Source organism: Mirounga leonina, unplaced genomic scaffold (genome assembly GCF_011800145.1).
Source record: "Mirounga leonina isolate KUSES-001 unplaced genomic scaffold, KU_Mleo_1.0 Mir_173, whole genome shotgun sequence".
NCBI lineage: Eukaryota > Metazoa > Chordata > Mammalia > Carnivora > Phocidae > Mirounga > Mirounga leonina.
The window spans coordinates 32,499,527-32,511,206 of NW_023270447.1; the positions used below are offsets into that span (position 1 = coordinate 32,499,527).

The 11,680-nt window shown below is 36.4% G+C and overlaps 1 protein-coding gene across 4 annotated transcripts in view; it reads left to right on the forward strand.

Moving 5' to 3' along the window:
- Positions 1 to 11,680, forward strand: part of SLC44A5 (solute carrier family 44 member 5) — a 349,362-nt gene that overhangs the window by 185,260 nt on the left and 152,422 nt on the right. The window lies entirely within an intron of this gene.

The window sequence follows — 11,680 nt, forward strand, 5'->3', positions numbered from 1 at the left end:
AAAACATCAAAAGGCAAAATGATTTGTTGAAGGTTACATATTGAGTCAAAGACATAGGACTCAAATATAAACTGTTATTTGTTTCACTCTCTTTCTACTACATCTTTATCTGTTATAAACCCAACAATGCAGTTTTATAATTATTTTATACAGTTGTCTTTTTAATCTGTTAAGAGACTTATTTCTTCATGTGCATCAACACTGATTATATTTTGTTGTAAAACTTTCATGAATTAGAAGGTGCATGGGAAATTTTTGTTTATTAAACAGAGAATACCATAATTTAAAAGTTTTGACTATATATTACTAAATAGCACATCTTACTAAGAGTGGGAGGGAAAGTGAACATTAAGAAATATATATAAATTTCAGAGGTAATGGAGAAATGTTTCTCAGTCTTCTCCTGATTCTAATTTTGGCCTAAGTGGAAGACAGTAGTGAACTCCCCTTGGATTGGTATCATCTTAGCATACAAAAGATGGCCAGAGCTACTCTTTACCTGAGAACAAAGGGCTACTTAATAGGCCCGAGTCAAAAACAAATGTCTCAGAAATTCTGGAGATTCCTGCAAGAATGAGAAGACCCAAGAGGTTTTAGTTAAAAGCTCAAATGTTGGTTGGACCTCTAATTGGTTGGTTCCATTGGTTGGGTCATTTGATTTTGTAAACTCATTTAGCTACCTTAATTCAGGTATCCCACCAATTAGGAAGCCTTGAGAATGATTGGGATTGGGCTGTAATCTGAGTTCTCTTCAGCCTAAAGTACCCACCTGTACACAGCTGTATAGACCTTTCTTTTTTTTTTAAAGTTTTTTTTAGATTTTATTTATTTGAGAGAGAGAGAGAGAGGAAGAGAGAGAATACAAGCAGGGAGAACAGCAGAGGGAGAGGGAGAGGGAGAAGCAGACTCTCCGCTGAGTATGGAGCTCAATGCAGGGCTTGATCCCAGGACCCAGGGATCATGACCTGAGCTGAGGGCAGATCCTTAACCGACTGAGCCACCCAGTTGCCCCTGTATGGACCTTTCTGTAAAGCTGTTCTAAAGGATGCCACCTCAGTCCTCTGAGAACTTTTTCCTACAGCACTGGAATCAATAGGGGAATCTATGGCTAAAGAAACAGAGAACTACAGTGATTCTACAGGTAGAATCAATGTTTTTTTAGAGGTAGAAACTGCACTAAAATCCCTCTAAAATATTTTACTCATTTAAAAAAATAATAGTGAGAGGGACGGTAATGTGTTCATTTGCAGGCCTTTGGGGTCAATAAAATGTGAAAGAAGAATCACTCTTAGAAAAGTGCTGAGAATACCCCATGTTATTTCTTCTTTGTGAACCTAAGGCTGGAATGCCACCCATCCTTGGCCGCCTCAGCAGTAGGGAATGACTATTGGCAGAAACATCACTGAAATAACCCAAGTGACTAAAATGTGCTTGAGGAGTACTCCTGTCTTGCAACCTCATCTTCATTATCTCTCTCCAGAGAGCAAGTTGGAAATCTGGAGGTTTGTTAGGCTTTTAAAATGTGAAGGCACTGCACTTCTTAAGTCAATGTTATGATGCATTCTGGCCAACACTTACATGCACAACATTCTGAAAAGTCTAACTGGCATCAAGAGTAAATATAAAATAGTAGCACAAATAACTTTAAAAGGACAGCTCGAAGAGATACTCCACTATATGTTCATAACTAATATTGAATCAGCAGCTACTCTGGACCCGAACTGCTCTGCTGGGTGGTGGAACATACAGTAGTAAACAAAACGAAGCCCTGTCCTCTTAGAACTTCTAGTGGAGAAAATAGACAATGAATAAATCATGTATATATGACTAATATATAGTGGAAATATTACGTACTTTGAGTCAGAGAAGTGACTTGCTAAGGTGAGACAGGCTTTGCAGCTATAATCAAGATGATAGATAGTTGGCTTCTCAGTTGGGTCACTAAATAGACTCTTTGAATCTCTGAACTTGGACTACCTGAATCTCTGAAGTAATATGAATATCCTTTGTGGGACTTTTTGTTTGGAAAAAGAATTTTACTTTCTTCCATGTTCATGAATGTGTGTGTGTTTCTGTGTGTGTCTGAGAAAGAGAGAGAAAGCTCACATAAAGGTATGTGAATCTCACAAGCATAATGATAAGGGGGAAAGACCCCAAAACCCCACAAAAACCCCAAACCACCCCACATTCCATTTGTGTACAACCAAAAATAACCAAAACTAAATTATATGATTTAGGAATGCATAAGAGATGATAAACTACAATAAAAATAGGGAAACAATGATCGCAAAACTGCTTTGTAGTCCATTGTGACTATACCGTAATTTATCTTCTCACTTATAATGGCCATTGGGTTGTTTTGAATTTTTGGCTATTATAAACAATGCTGCCATGAACATAATTGTCTCTGTATCTTTATACACATATGCAGTGTTTGGGATAAAATTTAGGACTGAAATCGCTGTGTCGTAGGGTCAGATCATGGCAAACTTTTCCAAAGCCACTACTGATTTTATTTTCACGGGCAGTGTAGGAGATTCCACATCTTTGTCAACACATCCTATTGTCAAACTTTTCCCTTTTTTGCAAGTGTTTGGAGAGCATATAGTTACTTCTTTTTGTGGTTTTCATTTACATCTGCCTAATTATTAATGTGATTGACTGCTACTTTTTTATTTATTCACCATTTGGATTTCCTCCTCTGAAGTTCCTAAGTCTTTTGCCTCCTTTTTTATTGCTACCAGCCTTTTTCTCTTTGATCCATAGTTCTTTTTATATCCTTCGTATTAATAATTAAATGTTATCCTGTTACTACTACCCTCTATGGATGTCATGTCCCTCTCTTTATTGAGTTTTTCGATGAACAGAATTTCTTATTCCAGTTGTAGTTAAATTTATCACTTATTTCCTTTATGACTAGTACTTTTTGTACTATGGCTTAATAAATCCTCTCTCTGAGGTCATAAAGTATAATTTTACCCTTCACTTCAGGTCTTTCTATCTAGAATTGATTTTGTGAGTAGGGCTCCAAGTTTATTATTTTTTTCTTTATGGATATCCATCGTCCTATCACCATTTATTGAGGAGAATGTACATTTACTGATTTTTTGATGTTTTATAATAGTGAGAAATACTGAGAAAGTATGTTAAAATTTCCTACTATAATTGTGGATTTGTCTATTTCTCCCTGTAGTTCTATACATTTACATTTTAAATTTTGTTAAGTGCATGTATTTAAAATTATTGTATCTGCTTTGTTAATTGGACTTTATCATTATGAAGTGATCCTCTTTCTCACTGCTAATGCTTTTTACCTTAATTTCTGTTTTCAGAGATTACCTATAATTCCTTTCTTTTTGTTAAAATTTACATACTATTGGGCGCCTGGATGGCTCAGTCGTTAAGCGGCTGCCTTCGGCTCAGGTCATGATCCCAGAGTCCTGGGATCGAGTCCCACATCAGGCTCCCTGCTCAGCGGGAAGCCTGCTTCTCCCTCTCCCACTCCCCCTGCTTGTGTTCCTGCTCTCGCTGTCTCTGTCTCTGTCAAATAAATAAATAAAATCTTAAAAAAAAAAAATTTACATACTATTTATTTTTCCATCAATTTGCTTTAACCTTTTTCTGTCTTTTATTGGGGGATTACATACAGCATATTGTTCAATTTTTTTTTTCCAGAATGACAATTTTTATCTTTTACAGGCATATTTAGTCCTTTATATTTAATGTAGTCATCAATATATCTGAGTTTATGTATGTCTTAGTTTGCTATAACAAAATGTCATCGATTGGGTGGCTTAACAGCAGATATTTATTTCTTGTAATTCTGGAGGCCAGGAAGTCCAAGATCAAGGTACCAGTTAATTTGGTTCTCACTGGGTCCTCACATGGCAGAGAGAGCTAGATCTGGTCGCTCTTCCTTTTCTTGTAAGAACAATAATCCCACTCTTAGGATCTCGTCTAAACCTTTATTACTGCCCAAAGATCCGATCTCCAAATACCATTATATTGGGGGTTAGGACTTTCAACATATGATTTTGGGAGGACACAAACATTCGTTCCATAGCAATACACATCACATTATGCTGTGCTTTCTCATTTCTCTGACTGTTCTGTGTTTATTTTTCTTCTCTTTCTTATTTGATTTTGGATTGACTAACTTTTCTTCTTCTATTTTTCTTCCTCCACTCTTTTCAAAGTAATATATGCTGGTTCTACTCTTTTAAAAACTGCAGCATGCATACTTATTTGAATTTAAAATTTATTAATATTTTACCCTTTCTTTGGATTACTTTCTATTATTGCTATAATCTTCTCTCATTTTATTTAACCCCACAAGACTTTATTATTATTGTTTTATATAGCCGTGATCATTCTCCCCCCCCCCCCATAATTCTTCATTCTTCATTTCTTCTTTCATCAAAGACCTTCCATCTGGGTCACTTTTTCTTCTCTCAGAAATATATACTTAAGGGGCACCTGGGTGGCTCAGTTTGTTGAACATCTGACTCGGTTTCGACTCAGGTCAATCTCATGGGTCATGGGATCAAGTCCCAAGTCAGGCTCCATGCTCGGTGGGGAATCTTCATGAAGATTCTCTCCCTTTGCCCCTCCCACCACTTACACATGCATGTGCTCTCTCTCACTTCCTAAAATAAATAAATAAATCTATTTTTAAGATATATACTTAATATATGTTAGTGAGACTCTACTAATGGCAAATTCTTTTTTTTTTTTTTCTTGAAAGTTTCTTTATTTCTTTCTTTTTTCTGGAACAAATTGTCACTAGATAAATATTCTGTGTTAGTGGTTATTTTCTTTCATTGCCTCTCTCCATCATGTTTATTCTCTCTTTCTGGAAATCTGATTTGACATATATTAAAACTTTTCACCCTATGCTCATTTTATCAAATTGTCTTTGATATTTTCCATTCTTAGTTTCTTTCTGCTACATTCTGAATAATTTATTTTGACTTACTTTCTTATTTGCCAATTGCCTCTTCAGCTGGGTCTAATCTGCTATCAAATTTATCCATGGAGCTGTACATTTTATTTATTGTGTTTTTCACTTCCAGATTCAATTTGCTTCATTTTTGAATCTGCTAGGTAGTTTTAAAACATAGTTCTTCACATTTATTTTCAAGTTTGTCTTCTCTTTCTGAAAACAAAACAAAACAAAACAAACACCCAGTTAACTGTAGTTGTTTTATAATTTGGGACTAATCATGCAAATATCTGAAGACTTTATGGGGTTATTTCTGTTGTCTCTGTATATCTAGTTCTTTCATGATATCTTGTTTCTTTATATAATTTGTTATTTTTTATTGTTTGCTGCATATTTTCCTTTGAAAATTATTTGTGAGAATTCTTAGAATAAGATACATTCCACCAGAAGTCTGTTGTTTGTCTGTCAGCTGCCTAGGAATACCTACAGATTGAACCCATTTGAGATTACTTCACATACACTGCAAATTCAAATGAGGGTGTTTCCCCCATCTTTCTGCTCAGTGTCAAGGTGATTTTGTTAGGGGTGATGTGGGTTTCACTTTGAGAGTATATTCCTTTGGAGTTCCAACTTGATGGAGTGATGTTTTCCTATTTGACTCCTTATCCTGAGCAGCCTCTGGTTTGTGTCTTCTGTTCCCCTTGCTCCTTGAATTTGCTAAGTTAGTAAATATCTTTGAGGCTACAGTAGCTTTAGTAGTGTCTTTCTCTCTCTGGTTTCCCACTTTCACTTAGATTTTGGCCTGGTATTTCTTCACTGCTTTGTAAGCTTTCCAGTGCTCTTTAGAAGATATTCTTTAAGCTTTATCCAGAATTTGTAGTTGTTTTTATGGGGATGGAGAGAGTTGAACCTCTCATACTTTTGGAATTAGAGCTGAGAAGTAAACTTTTACTTACAGATTGATCTTCATAGTTTTGTATTACTACCGTCATGGCAGATTATGGGGCAAACCCTTGTCCTGAGTGCTAGATTTTCCTTCCCCAGTCTTTGACTCCCACCTCCAAATTTATATAGAATGTAAAAGAAGTAAAACCAAAGTTTTCTTTTGACAATGAACCATAATATATTCAGTCTCTTTGTGGAAAATCCATTTTGTGAGGAAAAAATATTCATGAGCATTTCTGCCTCACAGATGCTCCATAGAATTTACAAGTATAAAATCCAGGCTATTTTATCTTTGACTAGATCCAAGGAGATGGGACTATAGGAGGAAGTGAGATAAGTCCCCAGGCATCCATTCCAAGTGATTGTCTTGTTCTGTAACACACACCCACTCCCCCCATCCCAGCCCTGAGAAAGAAGAATCTTAATCTCTCTCTCTTTCTCCTCTCTGAATGCAAATAGCAGTTTAGGGTGGGTCATCCAGTAGGTTTTGTGTAATCCCTGTTGTCTGCTATTCCCCCATTTGTCATTCTAAGTAACTAGTCTAACCCATTGGTGAAAGACCATAGTTTACCACAGTTTTCCCCCAATTGTCCTATTAAGTAGAGGCATTCATCTAACACAGATTCTAATAGTATATTCCACCTGTAGTTTTTATTTGTTGGATCATGATGCCTGTGGGTAGAAAGTATACACTAAAATCGTGTTTTCTTCCCTACATTCAGGCCCAGGAATAGGGATGTTTTTCCAGTGATTATTATCTTGAGTTGTGGCAAAAGCCAGAGTTGATGTGCAGTTTAATTTTGTTCTCATCAATAACCTGTGAACAATACGAAGAAGTAGGAGAGATGTTATCACTAACTACCAAACTGCTTTACGCATTTGTGATAAATTGACAAGTTCTTGCTATTTTTCTTTAGTAGTGTTTATTCCTAAGTTCAACAGAAAGTCTTTTACTCAACTATAACTTTAAAAAATTTTCTCCTTCTTAGTAAAAGTTCATTTTTGTATCTGTATAATGATGAAAACTCTCATTTCCCCCAAACTTTATTCATTTACTGTGTTATTGCTTGAATTCTGCAGATGGAAAGGCAAGATGAAGTCACTTATTTTTATATTCAGGGCAAGTAAATATACTCTTCATTTCCTATCTCTGATTGTGAAATTGTTATATTTTTTGGGATGTAAGGGAATAGGGTCTTGTGTAATCATTATTATAATGCATATCCTGTGATACTGGAAGAAAATAAGGAATTGTTCCAGCACAATTAGAGTATGTCATTACTTTTTTTTTTTGAGTGCCTCATGTTGAGCAATAAATACAAAAATGGCTAGAAAGAAATATTAGAAACCCTAAGCTGATAACCTTCAAACTCAATTCATGTTCTTGTTTGCTTCCAGACTCTCTTTTTAAATCAATATTGATTCAGAATTTTATTTATTCTGAGAAGATATGTGATTATCCAATAATTCATGGCTGTTCTATAGCACAAATTCACTGCTTTGTCACAGTAGTCAAGAAAAATCATTTTTTCAGAAGTGCATTTCCAATGTCCCCAAATGTGCATCTTTCAGCACTGCCTATAAAATCAGTCTATGAAGAAGCAGCCTGAGTGCTTTATGAATGTTTTCTTTTGTCTGTTCAATGAAAGTAGAGGTTGTTTCTTTTAGGTATTGCTTCTAAGGTTGACATTTTAACTGAATGTTAGTGACTTGTGTTCATATTGGATGAATTATTTCAAATGATGATGCAAACTATTTAGAAACCAACCCTGTGATTAGAAAACCCTTTCTTAAAGCAGGAGATTTGACATTCTTGATGTAACATAGGGTGATTTATCATTTTGTATGTTTAGGAAGTTACTCAGACTGGGAGAAAGACAACCACTGTAAGGTCATGGTACCACAGTATTGTTTGGTATGAATCAGTGCTGAAGGAGTCTCATTTGCATTTCCATTAATCTTGCTATGTCCAACGAGGGGTCATGTTTCTGCCCTAGATGAGTTACTGGAATGCACATCATTTTCTGCATGAGGCATTGCCGTCATTAGGTGATGAAGCATGGCACCTTGCCCTTTCCTTCACCCCCACCAAATGTATTCCTCTGCAGTGCTTTTGGAGTTGCCTCATCCTCTCTCACTGCAGCAGCCTCAGTCAGGCACCTACCATCTTATCTCTGAAATATGACAGCAATCTTTTTGTCAGTCCCTCGGCCTTAACTTTCCTATTTCTTCATCATACAGATACATAAACACATGTCAATTGTATTACTTTCTCAGAAGACTTGAGGGGCTTTGTAAATCCTACTCCAACTCCGGATGATGTGTGTCATTCTTCTAACTGCTCTCATGTCTCCTCCCCCAGGAATAGTCTTTGCTATGGCTGAGCATGTGCTTTTTCCAGCTTTCCCACATGGCACATTCTTCCCTTTAGGCATCCTCAAAATTCCTCTCCTCCAAAAGGTTATTCCATAAATGTCACATCCAGCTTAGTCATGGAAACCTTTCTAGAATTATTGGTGTCGCTTATAGTCAGGGTGACAATCCAACTTAAGTTGGGTTGCATTGATTCTACACTGATCTATTTTGGTTATGAAGGTAATTTACATATATTTTACTGCTTCCAATGGTCACCCCAAAGACAGAAATTGTTTCCTTCTTTTATTTTTTTAATTTTTTTTGCTACTATCTATCATTTAATAGATGACAAAATGGAAGTTCACAGAGAAAAACAGTAATTCTCCCAAGATCATACAGTTCTTAGATGGGAAAGATGACATTTGATACCAAGAAATTTGATGCCCAATTTTTATTCACCAGTATGGGATACTGTCTCCATTACTTCCTTTGTTAGCTCCTACTGGTCTTGACATTACAAATTGGATGCTGAGTTAATAGAGTAATTTTTCACATCAGTGCAATTCTAGGAATCTATTAACTTGCTTTTAATCCAGGTTGCACTCTATCTACAATGATTAGCTGGTAATTGTCAAGATTGATGTCCTATTTGTATATTCATAATCTAAATTAAACATATGAGTTCAAAATTACATTGAAATTTAATAAAAATTTACTCCAGAAACATCTATTGAGTGCCTGTTATGTATGTACATATGAGACACAAAGTAGGTAATAACAGTAGAATAATAACCAAGATCTGGTGTTCGCCCTAAAGGAGCTATTAATCCAGTAGGAGAAACAGTCATATATATTAGCTTCCTCTTGCTGCTGTAATGATTACCACAAATGTGGTGGCTTATAATCACACAAATTTGTTATCTTATAATTCTGGACGTCAGAAGTCCTAAATAGGTCTCAATGGGCTAAAATGAAAGGATAAGCCCAGCTGAATTTCTTTCTAGAGGCTCTAGGGAAGAATCCATTTTCTTACTTTTTCCAGCTTCTAGAGGTTGCCACGTTCCTTGGCTCATGACTCCCTTCCATCTTCAAAGCCGGCAATGGCCAGTTGAGTTTTTCTCCTATCATATCACTCCAACCTTGTTTCCATAGTCACATCTCCTTCTTTGATGTTTTTATCTCCTTCTTTCCCATGTATGGACTGTTGTAATTATATTGGTCTCAACCAGATTATCCAGGAAGATCTCCCCATCTCATAGTTCTCAACTTAATCACACCCACAAAGTCCCTTTTGCCGGGTAAAGTAAAATATTCACCAATTTGGGGGATTTGGAAGTAGGCATCTGTCTACCATAGCACATGCCTTAAGGCATAGTGTACCAAGTGCAGCAATGTATGTCTCAGAGATGAATGGAATTAGCTACTTTGGGATGGGGTTATATGAAAGTTCTCAGCATTGGTCTCTAATCAAAAGTGGGCCCCGCCCACTGGCACTGTAGGCAGTAGAATGTTTTGGTCCTTGTCCTTCTCCTAGAGGATGAGTGGGGAATTTGTAAGAACTGTAGGATTTCTTTAGCCATTGTCAACAGAACAAAGAGGGGAAAGGCATATTGTTCATAGGGCACTATGCAAAACACCTGATTTGGGCTGGAATCATAGCAGTACAGAATTGCTAGAAGATCAAGTTTGAAGTAAGGGATGGTAGGAGATGAGGCTGCCATAGGGGCCCATTTGTGAGAGGCCCTGTGTGTTGGGCTGAGAAGTAGAAACATCTCCCTGTAAGAAATGGCAAAGAACATGATTCCTTATCCTTTGTTGAGACTTGGAGGAAAGGGACTCCTTTCCCTGGATGAAGTGGCAGGCCTTCAGTTATAGACAGAATCATAAACATGTTTGTAAAAATCAAATGTAAAACAAGTATTTGATTATTCACAGTTTTCCGGTATCTGTTGTTGAATATTAAGGCAAGACTTAATTTTGTAGTATACCATTTTCCCTTGCTTTTTGGTAAGCTGTCTGACTTGGTCATTCATAACAGTTCTAAGTCCTACTTTCCCCCACCTTATAGTTCCCTTTTTGCTGTCCAAACCACATTACATTCTCTGAAGAATATACCTGAAGGAATAAAATTAAAGGTCTCAGATTTTTGGTTTTTATAACTGATCAGTAGTAGTTTTATTGTAATTTTTCTTGGAGAAATGGATTGCTTTTAAAGAAAAGAGTCTTTCCAAGCATGCCTGGCTGCTTTATCTTACCATTTGCATTCAACAGAGTCATGTGAAATCCACACCCATGAGCTGAATTAATTACCTGGACTATTTTCCTTAATCCTCATGAGTGATTTCTAGTAACAAAAATTGCATTGTGTAAGTGCAATACAAACTGTTAACTATAATAACAAGTGTGTAGTTTCTATAATAAATATTTTTTAGTGATTCTGTTGTCATAATAATTTTGGTGATCTGAAAATCACATGAACTTAAGAAGCTCTTAAAATGATTACCTAATTATAATTATTTTTTCTGTAAGTTAGAAATATGAATTATATTCAGCTAGCTAAGCCATGTGATAGTTCAGCATTTGGCTCTTTTCATTTAGCTGGCCTTTCAGTCTATTTATTCCAGAGATGCAATTAGAGCACGTGAGGGCCTCTGAAAAAGCAAGGGCCTGTATTGATTTCAGGAAATAAAAAATTTGCATGACAATACAAATTCTTCCAGCACATGGGGCAGGCTGAAGTCATCACTTTCCAGCTGTCATTACTATATGGAATCAGCTAAATCTTATCATTTGACTATGGCGTTAGTGTATTTTCACCTGAAATATAAGGCAGCCAGGATTTACAATCAGAAAGTGTCAGCTTTTCAGACAGATTTGACAATAGCATTTCATTTACACTGTGATCCACTTTTTCACTTTGTAAGGTACAAATCACATCAAAATTGGAAGCAGCCTAGATACTTCTTTTTGTTTTTAAGTAATCTCTTCACCCAGTGTGGGGCTCAAACTCACGACCCCTGAGATTGAGTCACATGCTCTCCTGACTGAGCCAGCCAGGTGCCCCTTCAGCCTAGATACTTTTAAAGTAGTTTTGCCTATCTTTAATGTAAAAAGCGAATAATTAAAGATCAATGTAAGTTGCTAATCCCTTTTCATCTGCCTCCTCTCCCCACTCATCTGTGGAATTTCTTTGAGATCAACAATGAGCAACTTCTTTTTTTTTTTTTTAATTTTATTCTTATGTTAATCCCCATACATTACATCATGAGTTTTAGATGAAGTGTTCCATGATTCATTGTTTGTGCACAACACCCAGTGCTCCATGCAGCACTCCATGTGCCCTCCTCAATACCCACCACCAGGCTAACACATCCTCCCAACCCCCTCCCCTCTAGAACCCTCAGTTTGTTTTTCAGAGTCTATCGTCTCTCATGGTTC